The sequence below is a fragment of the Mustela nivalis genome (assembly GCF_964662115.1).
Source record: "Mustela nivalis genome assembly, chromosome: 3".
NCBI classification, from domain to species: domain Eukaryota; kingdom Metazoa; phylum Chordata; class Mammalia; order Carnivora; family Mustelidae; genus Mustela; species Mustela nivalis.
In genome coordinates this window covers 74,661,494-74,683,205 of record NC_139022.1, presented here as the reverse complement: position 1 = coordinate 74,683,205, position 21,712 = coordinate 74,661,494, and the positions used below count along the sequence as shown (strand labels likewise).

Genomic DNA, 21,712 nt, shown 5'->3' with positions numbered 1-21,712 from the left:
GGCCAAAATCAAGAGTCGCACAATTAACTGACAGAGCCACCAGGTGCCCCTGGATTCTCTCATTTAAAATAAATGAAATAGGGCACCTGGGTGGCTCAGTGGGTTAAGCCGCTGCCTTCGGCTCAGGTCATGATCTCGGGGTCCTGGGATCAAGTCCCACATCGGGCTTCTCTGCTCAGCAGAGAGCCTGCTTCCTCCTCTCTCTCTCTCTGCCTGCCTCTCTGCCTACTTGAGATTTCTCTCTGTCAAATAAATTTAAAAAAAATAATAAATAAAATAAAAAATTTAAAAAAAGAGCTTATTCCTTTAAAAAAAATAAAATAAAATAAATGAAATAAATAAATAACTTGAAGATAAAGATTCTTAAGCAGTTAGACAACGTAAAATAATAAATCTCCAATGCAGTATTTAGAGATAGAGATGTGTGTATATGTATACAGAAAGTTGAATAAACCTGGATAAGCTTCCTATAAGGATAGAGCTTGTAGAAATGGGGACTAAAGAGAAGAATTAATGAACGAGTAAACAAATGAATGAGTGAATGTGAAGTAAACAGCAGGAAGGCCTGACATGGACCAAAGATAATACTGTACCATGAACTGAGGAGTATTATTAACTTGACACTCCATACTTACACAGTCAAAATAAATAGATGGTTATAAAGATAGATAAACACACCAAATCTCAAAAATTTTTTATATATCTAATTCTAGGGTCACCTGGGTGGCTGAGTCACTTAAGCATCTGCCTTTGGCTCAAGTCATGATCCCAGGGTGCTGGGATCCAGTCCTGCATTGGGCTCCCTGCTCAGCAGGGAGTCTACTTCTCCCTCTCCCTCTGCTGCTCCCCCTGTTTGTGTCCTCTCTCTCTGTCGAATGCATTAATTTAAAAAAAAAATCTTTCAAGTATCTAATTCTAAATGATTGGCCCAATATTATCAACCTTTTTTTTTTAAAGATAAAATAAAGGGTAATTATTTTGGAAAATATAGATGCATAAAATAAATGTTGACAGACAAGGGAAAGACACCAAAAAAGACTGGCTTTTTCCAGCGACTGGGTATTTTTTAATTGAATGAGATGCTATATTTCTATCCTGTTACATGAAAAAACGTCACAAATTAACTTGGCATCACCAAAATATGCAATTCTTGTCAAATATACACTTTTCATTGTATTCTAAAAGAAATGCTTTACCCTTACTACTGAAACACAGCTACAGAACTATTGTACTTTTCTTTTTAAATATTTTATTTATTTATTTGACAGAGAGAGATCATAAGTAGGCAGAGAGGCAGGCAGAGAGAGAGGAGGAAGCAGGCTCCCTGCTGAGCAGAGAGCCCGATGTGGGGCTCAATCCCAGGACCCTGAGATCATGACCTGAGCTGAAAGCAGAGGCTTTAACCCACTGAGCTACCCAGGAGCTATTGTACTTTTAAAACTAGAACTATTGTACTTTTAAAAGAAAGTTTACATAGTCAAAAACATATGTAACTCTCAGTCTGCAAGCTTACTTGAGTTTTAGCTCTATTGAAAAGTACACTTCTCATTCAGAGTGACAAACTGAAATACACTTATTCCCTGTATCATAATTCTGATTTATATCTTATCTTTTCACTTTATATCGACTAAATTTTTTAAAGAAATACAATCTTCTGACAGTAAAGAAAAAAAAAAAACTAGACTTTTTATAGTTCAGTCCAAAACTGAGTAGAAACTCAGTTTCCTCTTAAGCTGTAAAATTTCAGTAGCTTCATTTTGGATGAAAACTAATATAATGAACACTTTACATCATGTTATTCTTCACTGAAAATTTACTTAATAAATAAACAAAAAGGATATCACTTCTAAATAGAACTTTTTATGTGGTTAAAAAAATAATTAACATAAAATTTACCATCTTAACCATTTTAAGTATACCATTCATTAATATTAAGTATATTCATATTGTTGTGAAGCATCTCCAGAACTTTTTCATTTAGGAAATTTGAAACTCTATACACTTTAAAAAGCAAATGTTCAATGTAAAGAACAGCATTCAAATATAGATTCTATAAATACTGAAATGTATGACCTTAAGTTTCTAACTGCTTATGCCACAGATTCTTTGTCCATAAAACAGAGTGTAACATCTACCTCATTAGGACTGTAAGATGATGATGAAGTCATTAGTGTAATATCCTGTGTTCCTTAGGTCATTCAAATATGTTAATAGTTTATTAAGAAATTAACACTTTAACATCAACTCTTTATCTTTTTTGATGATCACAGATTTAAAGAGTAATGATTGATATTTTTATGGAGTAGAATTATTGCCTTTAAGTTATCACAACTGTCCATGTGATTGTGAAGCAAAATGAATCCTTGGCAATATCCTATGGAAAAGTATCTTTACTTATGCCAAGTAAGGGAGAAAGATTTCCTGGCTGCCTACATAAGCTTCAGGCAAAAATGCTTATCCACTTCAAGTGTTCCAGTAACCATTCCCGCAAAGAACTTTATAAAATAGAAAGTCAACTACCTTATTCCAATAGAGTTCAATTAATGTGATTTTTTTCAATTCCAACACATCTACAGAAGAACCACCATCCAAGTTAGAATATATCCTTTTTCCTTCCCTTAAAAACAATGAACCCCTTATCTGGAGATTCCTTGGGAGGGATCATAACCAAAACTTTGCTTCTCTCCTCCCCACATTGGTTCTATGTAACTTGGGAAGGTGATAAGATAAAACCCAAAATGGAATTCTCTTGTATTATAACATTAACTTAAATGGAAAAATGAAAATTTCTATCTTCATTTCAATTATCAAGTCACAAGGAAACTTTGCTGTTAACACTGAAATCCACTGGAACACTGGATTTCAAGGCTTTAAAACTGGCTTCAAAAGATGGTCTTTGATTTGACCTATGTCAAATCAAGGCTATTTCTGGTATCATCCACTTATGTGAATTAGAAATTCTTAGGGGCAATCCTTAAAAAGCTACATCAAAAGTAGAAAAAATACTCAATCAGAACCATAAAATAAATGTATTTCAGAAACTAAAACATGCAAAAATCAATGATACATGATGTTAAACCACCTGGCTCTTCCTTTTTTTTTTCTTAATTCTTTTTTGTCAGTTTCTAAATAATTCCCCTTTTTCAAAATAAAGTGGTAATCCATGACCCATAGGATGGATAAATGCAACATAAATGTGTATTAAAAATTATTGGTCTTGGGGCTCCTGGGTGGCTCAGTGGGTTGAAGCCTCTGCCTTCGGCTTAGGTCATGATCTCAGTCAGGGTCCTGGGATTGAGTCCCGCGCCGGGGTCTCTGCTCAGCAGAGAGTCGGCTTCCCCCATCTCTCTCCCTGACTCTCTGCCTACTTGTGATCTCTCTCTGTCAAATAAATAAATAAATCTTAAAAAAAAATCACTGGTCTTTATGGAACAAAGTTATAATTCACAGTCTGGAATTCAACACAGGCAATAAATACTGATGCCAATGCACTCAGTAAACTTACTCTGAGTGTCTTGTAAATAATGTTTTTAAGTAAAATACTTTTGCTTCTACATGTTCAACTTCCTATCAAAACACTACCAAGATTAAATGGAATCTCTCAAACTGAATTTTTTTTAACTAATCTCTACATCATAATCTACCAGAAGAAACAACTTGCTTATTTTTCCAGTTTTGTTGCTTTTTATAAGAACTTCCCTTTATACAGATACAATAAATTACATATGCAAATAAATAAAAAGCAAAACAAGCAATCTGAATGGTGCTTTTTTATATGCAGCATAAAGCTTTTCAGTGCAGTTACTCTGAATGACCCACATAGAAGAAACCCAGGCTACAGGTAAAACTGAGTTTTATGCAGATGCACCTATCGCTAAAATAGAGTATCTTATGCCCTTTCTAGTAAACATTTAAAAAAAAAATCACCCTTCCTTCCCCCTAGTCAGCTATTTTAGTAGCCTAGTAACTTTAGTAACTAGTAAGTTATTTTACAAAATAAAACACTATCAATCAGCAAGATAAAATACTATCACTCATCAACAGAAAAAAAATACAAATGAACACCACAACAACCTCGGGATTCCGCTGACTGAAAATAAATTGTAAGTCACCCAGAGAAGAGAACTAGTCATATGGTAGTAAACACATAAGGAATAGAGAGGGCTCCCATGACTTTCAGACATCAGAAAAAATGAGTCTCTCTTTGTCATAGTAAATTATGATTATAGGGATTCCCATCAATACATCAACAGCTGGAAGAGAAGGTCAGAAACCCCTAATTCAGTCACATAATTCATTAAACTTAAAACTGAAGTATTCTCAGTAATAAGCTATATTTCACGTAATATGAACTTATTATAATATACCTAAAATGGACTATTTTATTTAAAATCCAAAAAGTTCAAGAGTTGTCCTTTATAGTCCTCCAGCTTTGCTGATAGATCTTACTTGTTTGGAAATCTAAGAAATTATTAACCCTAGATTTACTGATTCCTTTCCTTTCTACATAACTCACCTTGATCTGACCAAATGTCACAATTAGACAGCCTTTGCCAGTAGGAATGTAACTTGGGAAACTAAACCATCTCCCAAAACCTGTGACAGTGGCTATTTTTGTCAGAATAGGGCCTTGAATACTAAATAGTACTTACTTAAACTAGTTAAGTTTCCACAGATTTAAAAAGATACAAAATTATTCTCTGTTAACTACAGACCATTAGAAATGTGTACATTGCATTTATACAACTATTCATTTAGAGTAAATGGATAAAAGGATGATATTTTCTGATTAGAATTATACTTTACTTTGGCTAAAGTTACTCAACGGAGTCAGTAGATAACATGGAAAGGCAACATCCATTTGTAACTGTTTCTTTATCTTTTAATTTCTTCAACACACATAAAAAGATCAATGTTTAATTTGTGTATTATTTCCATATTAACAGAAAAAATGTGGTAAAATAGACAACATAGCAAAGTATCTCAAAGCATCTTTATTAAAAGCCTGACTAACCTAAAATGAGATTTAACTTCATTTTTGTTTAGTTTAATGCAATTATCTCCCTCTTTCAACTGTAATCTAAACGATAGCAGGCTACTATACAAAATAAGTAACTCTTACACATTTCAAAGGACAAGCAAAACACATAAGAAGTATATCCAAACATAAATTCTTATTATGCACCATATAGACAGCCAACTAGCAAAGGTAAGTGGACCTATTACAAAGCCCCATGAATTTAAGTAATTTTTCTCTATTTAACAAGCATTTTTTTAAGATTTTATTTATTTATTTGACAGACAGAGATCACAAGTAGGCAGGGAGGCAGTCAGAGAGAGGAAGAAGCAGGCTCCCCGCTGAGCAGAGAGCCAGATGTGGGGCTCGATCCCAGAACTCTGGGATCATGACCTGAGACGAAGACGGAGGCTTTAACCCACTGAGCCACCCAGGTGCCCCTTTAATAAGCATTTATGAAGAAAACTGTTGAAGACAGTATGCTACACTCTTATTTTTTAAGATTTTATTTATTTATTTGAAAGAGAGAGAATGAAAGAGACAGCATGAGATGCGGCGGGGTAGGGTCAGAGGGAGAAGCAGACTCCCCGCTGAGCAGGAAGCCCAATGTGGGCTCAATCCCAGGACTCCAGGGTCATGACCTGAGCTGAAGGCAGCTGCTTAACCAACTGAGCCACCCAGGCACCAGGGCATGCTACACTCTTATGCCAGGACCATCACTGCCTCTCCAATCAATAACTGATTATTTTATAATTCCTATCAAGACCATTGCCCCTACTAGCAGTTTTTTCAAATAAATGCCATTTTATTCAGGTTCCCACCAGAAAAATCAAATTGACCTGCATATGCTCTTCATTTTACATGAATGTAAGCATTCTAAAATAATGATCAAATTAAAGTACTTAAGCATTTTGCTTAGAACAGCAATTGTAAACTTTAGTTAACTCATTTCATGCTAGATGTTCCAGATTTTATTAAATACATATTGACAACACTTATTGTATCTTTTAACCACACAGTAAAAAAAAACCCACCTTAATACTGTCAGTTACATTTCAAAGTTCTAATAAAATAGTAAATGAGATTTATGTAAAAGGCAATTATGCTAGTAATGATATATTACATAAAACTTATTCAAACTTATATTTAAAAATTTTTAAATTCAAATATACTTTAAAGTAATTAAGTAATAATTAATACGGAATTAGTATTTTACAAATAATCCACAACATATTTTGCAAGGGTCCCTGTTGACAGTGCAAAAGTGTTACAAATTTTATTACGAACTGTTACACAAAAATGGAACATCAATAATACTCCATACTTTCTACCATTTCTATATGTCCATTTTCTTTCCTCTGAGCTTAAGCTTATCTTGTTACAAATAGCAGAATAAATTTTAAATCCATCCATGCTTTATTACACCTAGGTAAAATGGAATTGACATTTTTTAACATCTCAGATGACTTATTCCCTGTTTTCACAATGGTAGAAGGTAAACTCTGTTCATGTCTTTCCCATTTACAAACCTTACAGTGAGGGCACACAGTGGCTCAGTTAGTTGACCATTTGACTCTTGGTTTCAGCCCAGGTCATGATCTCAGAGTTGTGAGATCCCAGGGATCAGGCTCCACGCCCAGTGGGTAGTCTCCTTGGGACTCTCTCTTGGTCTTGGTCTCTGTCTGTCCCTTCCCCTATTTGCATGCCCTCTCTCTAAAATAATTAAATATTTTAAAAACAAACAAACCTTACAGTAAGCCCCAAATAGCCTCAGGATGACTTCAGAATTGTTAGCCTGGCTTTCAGAAACTAGCCTTGGCTTCTCTGTTACTTCTACCACCTCTCTAAAATTAACCCCTTCCTGAAACACACACACTTACACACACCCCTAAAGTACTACTGAAACTTTGTTTCCAGGAAACCTCTTCACACCATAACAGAACCGAACAGTGTTCCCCAACTAACACCTCTATGTACACAAAATTACCAAATTAAATATCTAGATCCTCTTCTATTTAGTCTTCTTTCTGTTTCCTTTCTCAAGTGAGGCTGTCCACATTTGATGTCTCCACCTTCTTGCCTTATATTCAACTCCTCAAAATACTGCATGTTAACTTAGGTCCACTCCACTGAAACTGTTCTCCGTAAGTTCACAGAGGACCTCTTATTCTAAAAATTTAAGCCTTCATAGGCCTTCATTTGCAAAAATTCCCTGCCTTGCCTTCTGTGACAGTCACCAATCCTTGTGAGTTTCCCTCATATCTCTCTAGTGCTCCTTTTCAGTCTCATTCTCAAATTCCTCTTATACTTGGCCCTTAAATATTACCTAAAGTTCCATCTTTGGTCTCTTCACACTTCATTCCCATCTCATGGCTTCAAGTGCTCCATCTCTAGGTCTGAATGGCCTTTCAAACTGAACTCATCATCTTCCTCCTTACATCTCCTATCTGTTCTTCCTCCTGTAGTTCCTCCAAGGCTTGTACTGAAATTTCTATCCATAATTACAGCCATCTTAAAAATCCCAATGTTTTCACATTTAAACCACCAAGTCCTATGTATTCTAAATCCTAAGACATCTACTGGACCAAGAGTAAGGTAGAAATGATGTATTATTACCATAGCTTACTTATTACAATAGTTTCCTAATATTGCTGTCTCCTTTACCCCACCCTCTGTGTTACTTCCAGAAAGATTCTTCTAAAATGCACCTCAGATGTCACTTTTCAGTTTAAAAGTGTTTCTTTCTCAGGTCAAGCTGTCATTCAAGGTCATTCTTGAAATAGTTCCTGTTTAACTTGCCAGATGTATCTGGCAACACATCCTCTACCTAACCTACAGCACATCTAGACATACCTACTTTCTTATAGTCCACCAAATACAGCATTCTCCTTAGTACTTTCCTGTTTCTGAACATGTTTCTCTCTATCCCTAGAATACTCTTTACTTTCTGCTCCCCTCCAACCCAAATTTGGCTAATGCTTATGTCTTGTTTAATAAACATCCTCTTAGAAATATCTCCTGGAGGTGCCTGGGTGGCTCACTCGGTTAAACAGTTAAACGTACGTCTGCCTTCAGCTCAAGTCATGATCCCAGGGTCCTGGGATGGAGCCCCCACATCTGCTTTTCCCTCTCCCTCTGCCCCTCCTCCCTGCTTGTGCACTCTCTCTCTCTCTGTGTCAAATAAATAAATGAAATCTTTTTTTAAAAAGAAAAAAAAAAAGAAATATCTCCTGGAAATATCATAGCCCTCCGCTGGATTCATGCCCTTTTGCAGAACTCCCATGTACCTTCTATTCCCATTATAGTGCTTGTTACTCAGTAAGGTAATTACTGATAGTGAGTTCCCTCATGTGCTCACTTCAGCTGCACATATACTTTAAAAAAAAAAAAAAAAAAGGACCTATAGTAAGTCCCCAGTGGAGAGTGAACTCCTGGTGGGAAGAGAGTGCATTGTTAATCAGATCTTACTAAAGAGGGCTCAATGCAGTCTAACAGAGAGAGAAAGAGATGGTTAATGCTTTTTTAAATGAATAAAGGAAGGAGGAGACAGCAGAAAGCTCAAGGAATATTACCCCCACCTCTTAAAATGTATACAAATTTATACTATCACTAAATAGTTACGTGGGTTTTAAAAACTAATTTTAAATGCTATTTTGACAAAACCCAACTTTTTAAAAAGTTTCATTTTCAAAGGTCATTCTATACAAAATAAAAAACAAACACAGGAATAACTGCTTCAAATGTATAAGAAATTAAAACTTGAACATTGTCCTGGATATTCTTCATTGGTCCTGTTGGATATACTCTACCCTTTCTGCCCTGCTGTGACCTGGGAGGCTGATCTCTAAAGGGGGTGTATTATCTCCTCTCCCTGGCCCTCTGGCTCCCACTTAGGCTCTACAGAAAGGATACATCAGTTGATCAGTGGGCAGAAAAAGAGGGAAGATCTCTTTGCCAGGCCTCTAGCCTCTGTTTACAATGGGTTTGACGGTGGCTGTGGTTTTCTTGGTAAAGTCGCAGAACAGGTGAGTAGCCTTTCTGCAATGACCATAGCACTCACCAGATTCTGGTAACTTCTCTGTCCCTGTTCCCCTTCAGAACTAAGGGAGTTGAGGTGGGGGATGGTAACTCTTTCCTTGTTGCTAATTCCTGGGTGTCCCTCTATCCCTAGTTAGTTTTAACCTTAAACTCTCTCCAGTTTTCTTTTTTTTTTTTTTTAAGATTTTATTTATTTATTAGAGAGAGATTACAAGTAGGTAGAGAGAGAGAGAAGCAGGCTTCCTGCTGAGCAGAGAGCCCAATGCGGGACTTGATCCCAGGACCCTGAGATCATGACCTGAGCTGAAGGCAGCAGCTTAATCCACTGAACCACCGAGGCGCCCTCCAGTTTTCTTTTTGAAGGAGCTATCCTGTGGGGATCTTACTAATACAAACACAGCAACATTTGGCATCTAGCAGCATTTTTGCCAGGGCTTGCTATGAGTTTTCTTACTAATGTTATACCTATCTTACAGAAAAGCAGCAGCATCCTTTAATGTTTAGTAAAAACTTGCCTACACCCAAAACTTTTTGGGCCTGAATTTATAAATCCAACTCACTTACATAATTGAGCCAGTACCACTCAAATTCAAATAAACTAGTAAGTCATTTCCTCAAATGAATTCCTACCTGAAAACTATTCCCAGTATATACACAAACATATTTGTGTATGTGTGCATGTAAATGTACTTGATAATAAGAAACTTCACTCAGATTTCTCCATTACAGTATTTCTAAATGGAAAAAAAAAAAAACTGTATCAGTCTCTCAGTTTAATTCACGGTTTAAAAAAATGATTATTGAAACACCTTTAATGGCTTCCTAATAATTGCTATTGCTTAAATGCACTGAATAAAATGTAATCATCACATAATTTTAATCCAATTATAAATGACAAATAGTTCATAATGCTGTAAAAAAATGAAACTAAGGAATTGTTTCTACTTTTTCTAATAGTTAGTACTATAGAAATGTACTGTAGTACTAGATTCAGTATGGTTGTACTATTGCTCCTGGAGCACATGGAACTTTCCAGATGCCCTAGTCCAAAAACAAACAGAAAACCAACAGGCCATATGCTGGTTGGAAGAGACTCATAATTAGAGGAGAAAGGTTTTTTTGAGACATTACATATTTCTCATCTGTTTATTTCTGACTCTAAAATTTACAAAGGAAAGCAACTTAGGCCAGAGTACTTCACCTCTACATTCAAAAAGAATGAAGAAAACAACTTTACCTGAAATTATAACCTGAGCTCCTAACTGGCATCTTCCTCTCCAACAAGCATGACATTCAAGCTGTTAAATCTCATACCAGCTATTTTGGAGAATAAGGAGCTATTGTGGAACACTTTGGGTAGCTATTTAATTCTGCCCACCTTCCGAGCAGCTGTAAAATGCCTTCCTTAACCTTTTTCCTTCGCGCCTCTCTTCTCTATTGCCTCCCACCCCAACTAAAAATGGTGGATACTTGTGACGAGAACAATCCAAGCATTCCCGTCCCACTCCCCACCCTCACAACTCCCGTTATTTTTTCCCCATATCAAGCAATGAAACATTCAGGCAAAATGGTTAAGATGGGCAATGAAGTAAGAAACCTGAGTTTGAATCCAGACTATGCAACTTACTATATGACCTTGGACAAAGTATATAACTTCAGTGAAACTCACTTTCCCCCTGTGTAAAATGAGGGTTATATCTACTTTATGAAGTTGCAGAAGAGATTACGCAAGAAGAAAAGCCAGACATAAAGACAAACACAGCATGGTGCCATTCATACACGGTACTTAGAATAGTCAAATTCATGTGACAAAAACAGAGAATGAAGGATGCCAGAGACTGGAGAGAAGAGAAAATAGGGAGTTATTTATTGGGTATAAAGTTTCAGTTTGGAGCAATGAAAATGTTCTAGAGATGGACGGTGGTGACGGTTGGATAACAATGTGAATGTACTGAATGCCATTAAAATGTGCACCTAAAAATGGTAATGGTAAATTTTATGTTATATGTTATCATGATTTAAAAAAAAACCAAGGTAAGAATAGTCTATTAGTAATCCATATCAAAGGACTTTTCCCTTCCTTATTAGAATGAGGTATATGGAAGGGGAGAAAAAAACCCTTCCCTTTCCTTATTATTATTCCAGCGCTGCAAATTGAAGCTAACTGGCAAAGGCATGGAGAAAAGTGCATTGATTAAAGAGCCCAAACCTTCACAAATTAGAAATTCAAACTATCCTAAATCCCAAACCAATTAACTTATGTAACAAAAACATAAAGATTTCAAACAAATATCAGGTTTTATTTATAATGTAGCTATTTTTGGAGTTGTATTTGTGCAAGATTGAATAAGATTGTGTTTAAGTGGGGCGCCTAGATGGCTCAGGTGGTTGAATGGCCAACTCTTGATTTTGGCTGGGGTCATGATCTTGGGGACACGGGACAGAACCCCACAACTAGCTCTGTACCAAGTGGGCAGTCTGATGGAGGCTTCTCTCTCTCCCTCTGTCCCTCGCCCTGCTCAGGTGTTCTCTCTAAAATAAGCAAATGTTTAAAGGAGAAAAAAAGATTTTGTTTAACCGACACTACAACAATATTTTTCACTTAACCAGTATTGACATAAACTTTAAACTATTATGTAATCCATGATTCTCTGCTGAATCAAATCCATACATAAGCCTTCCTGAAATATATATGAACCTCTCATTTTATTTACTTATTTATTTTTTAGAGAGGTAGAATGGGGGTGAGGAGGAGAAAGAATCTTAAGCAGGCTCCATGCCTCTCATTTTAAAAGAGGCAGCTATGGAATAATGAAAGAAACACTAACCTTAGCACCAAAATAAATCTAAATACAGCTCAATTCTGCCACATATTAACTCTATTACTTTACCTAGGTAAGACAATTTCTTCCTATAAATCTCAATAGCTAATGACAATTATCACCTATTTCCCAAAATTATTGTGAGATTTAAATAATACAAGGTACATTAAAATACCTTGAAACTATAAAGTATAATTGTTTATATTGTTAAATTTTTTGAAATACAATGAAAAGGAAATTATTCTATCCAGAATTCATATTAAAAATATATATGCGGGGAGCATGGATGGCTCAGTCAGTTAAGTGATGGACTCTTGATTTCAGCTCAGGTCATGATCTCAGGGTCCTGGGATCAAGCCCCGAATGGGGCTCCCTGCTCAGTAGGAGCCCGCTTTTTCTTCTGCCTGCTTTTCCCTCTGCCTGCCACTCCCCATGCTTGTGCTCAGAAGTGTGCATGCTCTCTCCTTCTCTGTCAAATAAAAATCTTTAAAAAAATAAAAATAAAAACATATATATTTAAAAATACACACTTTTTTTTAAAGATTTTATTTATTTATTTGACAGAGAGAGATCATAACTAGGCAGAGAAGCAGGCAGAGAGAGAGGAGGATGCAGACACCCTGCTGAGCAGAGAACCCGATGAGGGGCTTGATCCCAGGACCCCGGGATCATGACCTGAGCCGAAGGCAGAGGCTTAACCCACTGAGCCACCCAGGCGCCCCTCTAATCAGAATTCTAAGCACTGTGCTAACCAGTGAGAATACATTTGAAAAGATGACACCATGGTTCTTGTCCTCAGGGAGATTCCAATCTAGATAAAACACTAAACAGAACATTACACAAATAATTAATTAATTTATAATGGATGTGAAAAGGAAAAGGAGAGGTTGCAATGAGTGCACAGATTAAGGGGGTCTAAGCAACCTGGGAAATTTACAAGAAATAATTTTACCAGTTGTACCACCCTTTGTCAATACAATAGGTTTTAAGGGTTCAATAGATCTTAGCTATTTCTATCAATGTTAGTATAAAAGCCATATGCTCCACTGTCATTATTAGAACAAGTACATCCCTGGGGTTCAGGAAATAAGACAGTCAATCTTATTACCTAGGAAACCCCAGATAAACAAGACCCATAGCTCAATTCCTCAGTAAAAATACAAAACAAAACAAACAAACAAAAAACAGGCTCCAGGCAACATAGGTTCTTACCCCAATTTGACTTATACTTTATATATCCTTGAGTAATTATGCTGATGCTTACAAGTTTCCTCAATTATAGTGGAGAACTGTCTGAAATGCTCTAACCCCAAGTATTTTCATGACTTATTCTCTGAATATTATTCAGTATTCTGCTTAAATGTCTCCTTTCCAAGAACCTTCCCCTGACCAACCAGTCTAATGTAGCCTCCCAGTCATTCTCTATATTATACTACTCCACTATAATTTTTTAGCACTTATGACTATCTGAAATTGCCTACTGTATTTATTTACTTTGTTTATTGTTATGATTTTCCTTCAGCTTGAAAGTAAGCCCCATGAAAGAAAGGGACTCAGTGTATTCTCTCTGTATATTTACAATACATCTTCCTTACCAAAGATCTCCACTTTTGCTTAGGCAGCTCAGGTACAAGGGAGCAAGATTTCCAATCCAGAGGATGAAGATGACTGACTTAGGCCAATTATAGTAATCCCATTACCTTTGACAGTAATTGGTTTAGGGTAGGGAATTTTACAATTCTCTTCAATAAGACATAAGAAGATAACTGCTAAGCAACTTCAAGAAGAGGTTTTCCTCCCTGATTAATGAGACCCAAAAAGGAAAAGCCTTCTTTCCTCCTGCCTTTGACTTGGTCTTATGAGGTAGTGATACTGGGAAAGTGGTATGTTGATAAGAGGGAAACCATGAAGACTGGCAAAGAAACTGAGCCTGAACCCTGATATTTTTGAGTCACTCAATCAACTCTGAAACTACCTCTTCCAGACATATGTGAGATTTATTTTTAAACTCTGATCAATTAAACTATTTTCTATCTCCTGTCTTAATACCTGCCGCCAAAAGCATGATTAAACTCTTAAGCCTCTGTTTCTTCTTTTAATATTAACAGAAAATAACACCTAACAGTTTAGTGAATTCTTAAAAGGATTAAATGGGACAATGCAAGTAATGGGTCAAATAAAAACAAAATATCTAAGTGATAGCATTGCTGTTTTGTTAATATTAAAGAATAAGCTTTCTATGATAAAACTCCACAAGCTCTTTATGAAATACTTAGGACTTTCTTATTTTTCAGAAAACATTTATTTTAATCCTATTAAAGTAATCATTTTAATAGAGTAATTCATTTACCTAGCTTTCTTCTATCAGTAAAGTAGCTGTATTTCTTTCTCAAGTTTGAAGTAGGTAAATAAAAGGAACATCAAGCCAAATATCAGATCAATAAAGAAAAATAACCATATCAATTTCAGGCAAGAGCCTATTCTTGGCCTCAACTCCTCTCTTAGCTTACACGTACAGAGCCACATGTAAATTTTCATCTACTATTCTTACCTTCACAAGCATTTCATAAGTATTTTAATATGGCTTAGATTATATTATGAATAATCCAACTATATTAGTTATTAAAACTATACTATGGGGCACCTGGGTGGTTCAGTCGTTAACCATCTTCCTTTGGCTCTGGTCATGATCTCAGGGTCCTAAGATCTAGCCCAGCATCAGGCTCCTTGCTCAGCAGGAAAACTGAGTCTTGCTCTCCTACTCCCCATGCTTGCCTTCCCTCTCTCATTGTCTCTCTCTCTGTGTCAAATAAATAAATAAATTTTTTTTAAATAAGTAAAACTGGGCACCTGGGTGGCTCAGTGGGTTAAGCCACTGCCTTCGGCTCAGGTCATGATCTCAGGGTCCTGGGATCGAGTCCCGCATCGGGCTCTCTGCTCAGCAGGGAGCCTGCTTCCCTCTCTCTCTCTCTGCCTGCCTCTCCATCTACTTGTGATTTCTCTCTGTCAAATAAATAAATAAAATCTTTAAAAAAAAATAAAATAAGTAAAACTATACCATACCTACAATTACAAAAAAAAAAAAAACAAACTTTCAAAATAGGAAAAAAAAATAGTGTTACACTCCAGTCTCTATAATTTTTTCTGTGAACTATTTGTATGATATGCCATGAAGCAAAATTAATGCAGAAGACCAAAAATAGGAGATAGCAGGGTCATCGGTTCAAGCTTACTCTAGCTGAATTGTGATTTGAAATGTTACAGTGGTTCATTACTGCTGGAAAGATGTTTAGGGTCCTCCATGAAATAAAATCAAAATTCCTAAAATAAAATGTCAAAAAGTGTGACACCAACTTCAGTCTCTCTTTTGAAGATGAACAAGAAATTAAGATTAATTCTTCCATTGCACCGAACTGTCCAGGCTCTTTTTAGCCCAAATAAATTTTTAAAGTTCTGTCAATATTACAATAACTTTATTAGCTCCACTTTTCAAAAATCTTTATTAACCTACTCTGACAAAAACTACCAGTTACCCGTTATGACCAAACATAAATTCAGACAGGGCTAGCTAAAGGGCTATTAAAAGTCACCTGGAGGGTGCCTGGGTGGCTCAGTGGGTTAAGCCGCTGCCTTCGGCTCAGGTCATGGTCTCAGGGTCCTGGGATCGAGTCCCGCATCAGGCTCTCTGCTTAGCAGGAAGCCTGCTTCCTTCTCTCTCTCTGCCTGCCTCTCAGTGTACTTGTAATTTCTCTTTGTCAAATAAATAAATAAAATCTTAAAAAATAAAAATAAAAATAAAAAATAAAAGTCACCTGGAAAAACTCTATTATTCCCTGGGTGGACCATCTCCTCATACAGTGAATAAGAATATACAGTTTGGGAAGGTAAGAATAGCATCTATCAGTAAAGACACAAATTTTGGTGGACCACTCTTCAGATCATTTTTGCTGGAATACATGGTTTTGGTATAATAGTCGAATAATTCACAGTCTTAGTCATATTAAGTCATATACATATATTAGTAAAACCTCACATGAATAGATGCTAAATATGTAAAATACATACAAATCAGATAAGCAAAGTTTAAAATCTATATATAAGCACTTACTTTTTATTCTAAACTCTCTTCAGATATTAACAAATATATCTTATTCTATTACTCCATTGCTATTTTAAGTCCTTCTCCAAGGAAACAGTAAGTTATTAATAAAATTAATATTTTAGTACATTTACAGAGAGGCTCACATACTACAAATCAACAATACATCACCAGCATGCAAATGTTTCATATCATTCCCATACCAATGTCAAAGCAATAATGTAGACACAACAGTAGAGGATATCTCCATGCATTCCAAAATAAAATTATAATTATCTTCAATGTGTATTTTTAAGCTATATAGTCTAAGAAGTACTATCATGTTTTCTAAATCCAGTACATTAAACCTCAGTTCTATGCCCCCAAATGTAACAGTTGTGATCTCTATAGAAAAAGATTCTAAATTCAAAATTATTTTTTCCCAAATTTCACTTTTAACTCTCAACTGTAAGGTTGAAGTGTTTTAATAAACTGCAATGTATGCATTATTTCAACCCCTGCCCACAGTCTATGTTTTAACTGTAAAACAAAATTTTCTATTTCCTAGTAATAATTGAAGATGTGAGATACATTTGGTTTTCATCCTAATTTGGTTTTTTATGGCAAACTGCCTCTGAAGCGTGGGAATAAACCTTTCATTCTTTTCTTTCACAGCACTGAAAAAATACATTACAATACTAAAACTATTTCTAAGAGCCAAAAAAAATCTCTGGATAAACAATACTAAAATTTAACTCTCAACATCCTACATATTTTTTTCTCTAGGTTTGTTCCTTCCAAAAAGTTGGTTTTTAGATTCTTCTACAATAATGGAAAAGAGATCAATTAATAGAAAAACTCTCACAGCTAAGATGACATGTTAGATACAAGTTATTTAGTATTTTGGAGTAAACATCCTGGGGATTGGGAAGGGCAGAGTCAATTTAATACAGAAAATATCATTCCCAAAAAAGTATTCCTTCACTAGTTTTAGAAATCTTAATTTAACTATTACATGCCCATCAGACAAATTTCTGAAGAGATATGCATTACTTCACTTGTCTTAACTTTATTTCCTTCAGAAAGGAAGGAAGAAAAAGTTTACAGTTGTTTTTTTTTAGGGAAGTGACAATAATAAAAAAGGGGGGAAATAAGGTGATGCTGGCAGATATTAATCCCTACAATCCCTCTATTACATGGCATAGTATTTAAATTGTGCATTAGACCTAGCCACTTAAAAATGAACATATGGTATTTGTTTCTTGGTATATCCAACTAAAAGATTCATAACTGAAAAACCAAAGTTACTTTTCAGAGCCCCAGGTTAGATGCACAGTTTGATTTCTGTGGTTTCTCACAAGTTTACTTAATATGATGTCACTGTACCTTATGTTTAACTTTACTTTAAAGAAGATTCATCTTTCTGTGCTATGACATAATTTTAAAAGAGGCAGTTAGTTTAACAGGAATACTATCACCACTCATGTATTTACAGGTGCCAGTTAGTCTTTCTGTGGCAATGTGGGGTACAATACGGCTTAAAGTTAAGCAATGCTTCTTAGAATAATTTTTCACAGCTACCATGCCTATCTAATTTCAAAATTTAAGCAGTCAAACAAAATTCCTGGAAGGAAAAATTGGAAGAAACAAGCATTCTCCATTATTTTAGGCTTCCAACTTCCACTCCTACAATTTCTATGCCTTGCCCACACCAGACAAATCGGCAGTCTGTCAAAATGGTACACCAAGGGTTAAGAATTCATATATGATGAAATCTTTAAAGTCTGTTTTATCTGATTATGTAATACCATTCCCTAAAACTATAGCATCCTACCCTAGATCAGGAAGGCAATCTGGTATACCGAAAAAATATATCTTTCAGCTTTAACCACAGGTTCTAAAGGTAGAGTAATCTTTACTGGAAACCCAGCTCATTTCATGTCCCTGGGCGAATTACTTAACTAGTCTGAGTTTTAGTTTTCTTATCTCTTTAACAGAGAAAAAAAATTACTATGTTGCAGAATCGCTGGGAAAATTAAAGAAAAAACACATGATGCCAGAACACAGGGGCTGGCATGTAGAGTGACAAATAATTACTGTTTTGTTGTCACTGGCTATTTTTTAAATACAACAAAGCTAGAGAATGTGGAACTCAAATTTCCAAATTCCTTATTTTGTAGGTAATTAAAAAAAACCTTTTTCCACCCTGAAAAAAAAAATCCCTTTGAATCTAACATCTTCATTTATTCAACAGTATTTATTTGGCATTTTCAACATTTGAAGGCATTATCCTTAAGGTTAGGGATACCTCAGAGAGGAAATTAGAAATAACATTCCTTGCCCTCAAAAAACTTACATTTTAGAGGAAGCTAGACATTAAACAAGAAATTATATAGTAACTTAATTACAATTGTGATTAGTGTTACGAAGAAAACCTGCTAAAGGGGGTAATGACCTAACAGGATCATAATTTACATTTCTATGTGAAGATACCACCTCCCACCAAAGGTTTTCAATCACTTGCTCTGTAATTAAAAGAATACAACTCTTTGAATAGACTCTGGTCTTTAAAACAGCAAAATAGGGGTGGCTGGGTGGCTCAGTTGAGTGTCCAACTCCTTATTTCAGTTCAGGTCATGATCTGAGAGTCTTCAGAGAGCCCAGCACTGAGCTCTGTGCTGGGTGTGAAGCCTACTTAAAGTTCTCTCTCTCTCTCCCTCTTCCTATGCTCCTCCTCTCCCTACCATCTCTCTTTAAATAAATAAATAAATAAATAAATAAAACAAAATAAGCAATTAACTTGACTTTGGACATTTTTATGCTCAGAACTATACACTAAAACTTTAGCTACTATATGAAACCTACAAATTAATTTCAAATATTCCATACAGTAAGCTATTAATGAAAGAGAAAGCAAAGATAATAATATAGGTAAGCACTCATCAGCTCTCCACCATGAACTCATTAGAAGACACATTTCCTGGTAGAGTATAAAGCCAGTATTTTCATATGCATGCCATTATTCATAACTCATTTTTTCAGAAAGTTTTTATTAAAATAAAATAAATATGTACATATTGATTACTGAAAAAGAAGGTATTTATGTGATTTTTAAGATCAGAACAATTCTAACTTTCTTACTAAAGGAGAATTCTTTTTTGCTCAGGTACCTTTTAAAAGATGACACCTTAATTTTTTTTTTTTTTAATCTGATAACATCCACTTTAAGGACAGCTTCAAGATCCCTATCTTCAGAAGTTATCACACTGTTGTAGAATAGTGCTATTAAACTCCCAAGTGAATAATAAAGGGGAAACCTGAGAGGTCAAATCAACTCTCTCATCAAAATGAAGCTAAGTTTATTCTATAAAATAGAATCTACCTCAAACAACATTCACCCAGAAATTAATGCAACAACAATTAATCCAGAACAATGACTGTCAATTCCCCAAAAGTGGCCACTCCATCTATATTTAGTTCATAAGGCAAACTAGTCCAGGATTCCTGCTGCCAATTATAATGAATGGAAGAAATATATTTGAATCAAATAGCACCATCTAGCAGAACCTTCACCACTTTACTTTCAACAGTAGATGTTACTTGGCGTTCAGTTTGGTAGACTGGACAGCAAAAGTGGCAATTATCTGTTTTCATGACAGAACCACAAAATTAGGCTAGAAAGAACCAGAGACACATCACATTCTCATTATTATCTCAGATAATTCAAAAAAAAGTTTTTTTTAGCAAGTTATCAGGATACAGAGTGAACATTCCTGGGAGTCTAACTAAAATCCAAAATTACTTTGATTTTCAAATTCAACCATCCCCAAATGCCTCAACACATTTCAATTCCTTCACGTTCAGTAATATGAAATCCCAATACTCTGCAATCATTAAAAAATCCTGTTTTTAATCTTATCAGGTATATTATAACCAAACGATTAATGGACATAAATTGGGCTGTTATTTCAAAACTTCAGTTCTAGTAACTTCTGTTTCTTAACCAGGCTGTATGACTGCCTTTTGTATATTTCACAGCACATCAACTGGTTCCTAAATGTAGCTCCTCGGAAAATACCTCTGGAAACAAAACCAAACCAAACCAGCATCTCTCCTTTAAATTTTTTGTTTGTTTTGCTCCATCAAGGCCTGGCACCCCTAAATCTTAAGGGAATGGTGTGTTGCTGCCAACACGAAGATTAGGAAATGTTCCCATCCCTAGGGCACAAGAAACTTTCAGACTACTAACTGCCTAAAGGAGGGAAAGCCGGTCGTCTGAGTATTTGGTTTTTATTTACACGCCGCTATTTCCAAGCGCAAGGTCAGCAAAGTAGCTCTTCAGAGATGCTCTCGGACTTTTTCCCCAGCGTGAACCCCCCTCGGAAAGGCAGAGCACGTTCAGTGACAAGGATAAGCCTCCCCCTCAAAGTGGAGGTGGTTACTGGGAATCACCGATCTGCTGCACAGAAAAGAGGGGTTCTTCCTCAGTGGTCACAGTCACTATTCGCTCTCATTTTTAGTAACAACCAAATCACCGTTACAAGTACGTAAGAATAGCAGCAAACCACCCCGCTTCGCAGTGTGCCGTGACAGCAGCATCCCGGGCCGGGAGGGGCTCTCTTCTCGCCTGCCTCCTCCGGGCTCCCACCAGAGTTAACACCTGTATCTCCCCACCTCAACGTTTCTCGCCTTCCGGCAAATCCCTTTTCGGACCACTGCTCCCAGCGCACCCCAGACAACCTTCCACCCACCCCCACCCACCCCCGCCCGGCCGCGGCGGCTCACACAACTCCCAGCCCGCGCGCCCCGCGACCACCGCCCAGCGGGAGCCGCCCGGCCCGCCGCCCCGGCAGCCGCGGCCCCCCGACGTAGGGGAGGCGGTAAGTCTGCAAAAAAAAGTTCTCCAGCCGCCAGCGCGGAGTTGGGTCTGCCCGCGAGGCAGACACACCAGCCTGCTCCGGCAGATCCCGCTTCTCGCCAGCACACTCTTCCTCTCCGGGAACTCGGTCCTTCTTAGACTCCCAAACTTCAGCGGCGCCACTACGGGCGCCGACCACCCCTGATCTGCCAGGCGCTGGGCAGCACCGAAGCCGCGTCTCTTCACCGGCTGAAGAAAGCCCCGACGCCCACCCGGGCCCACGCCCGCACACGCCCTCCGCGCCCCGCGCGCGTCTCCGCGCCCCGCGGGGCCCCGCTCGGCCGCTCCGCGCCCGGCTTCCGCCCGCCGCGCGCCCGGCACTGCCGCCCTCACCTCGCCGGGCGATCCCGGCCCCAAGCCCCGGCGCCGGAGCCCCTGGCCGCGGCGCCCCTCTCCCTGCCTGCCCCCGACCCCAGCCCGCCCCTCCAAACACCCACAGTCTCACCGCGAGCCCTCCTCCACGCAGCTGCCCCCCTCCGCCCTCCCCGCGACCCTCGGCAGCGCTCCGGGTCCCCGCAGCCCCGGACCCCAGCTCTAAAGTTACTTTGTGAGGAGGTGAACCCGCGGGTTATTTCCCCCAATCACCCAAACAAGTTTCCATCCTCGGCACCAGCACCGCCACCGCCCCCCAGCACACCCGCTCCCTCCCGCAGGCAGCCCCCCAAAGGCCGCCCGCCCCGCGCGAGCACCTCCTGGGAAATAGCCGCTCCCCGCACCGCACGCCCCCACCTCGTGTACCCCTCCCCCTGCCAGCCCACCCCCGGCTCTCCCCAGGCGGAGAGTGTCTGGGTCTGTGTGTCTCCGAGAGAGTGTGCGAGTGCGTGCGTGTGTGTGCGCGC

General features: G+C 37.7%; 1 protein-coding gene and 1 long non-coding RNA gene across 11 annotated transcripts in view; one reads left to right on the top strand and one right to left on the bottom strand.

Annotated features, from left to right (window-relative positions):
- The window catches only part of SSBP2 (single stranded DNA binding protein 2), a 293,865-nt gene that overhangs the window by 271,220 nt on the left and 933 nt on the right, over positions 1 to 21,712 (bottom strand). The gene's annotated exons all lie outside the window — the stretch shown is intronic.
- Positions 9,047 to 21,712, top strand: part of LOC309861654 — a 429,230-nt gene continuing 416,564 nt past the window's right edge. Inside the window, exon 1 of the long non-coding RNA XR_014310093.1 lies at positions 9,047 to 9,273. This is a non-coding gene — a long non-coding RNA (uncharacterized lncRNA). The remainder of the gene's footprint in view (positions 9,274 to 21,712) is intronic.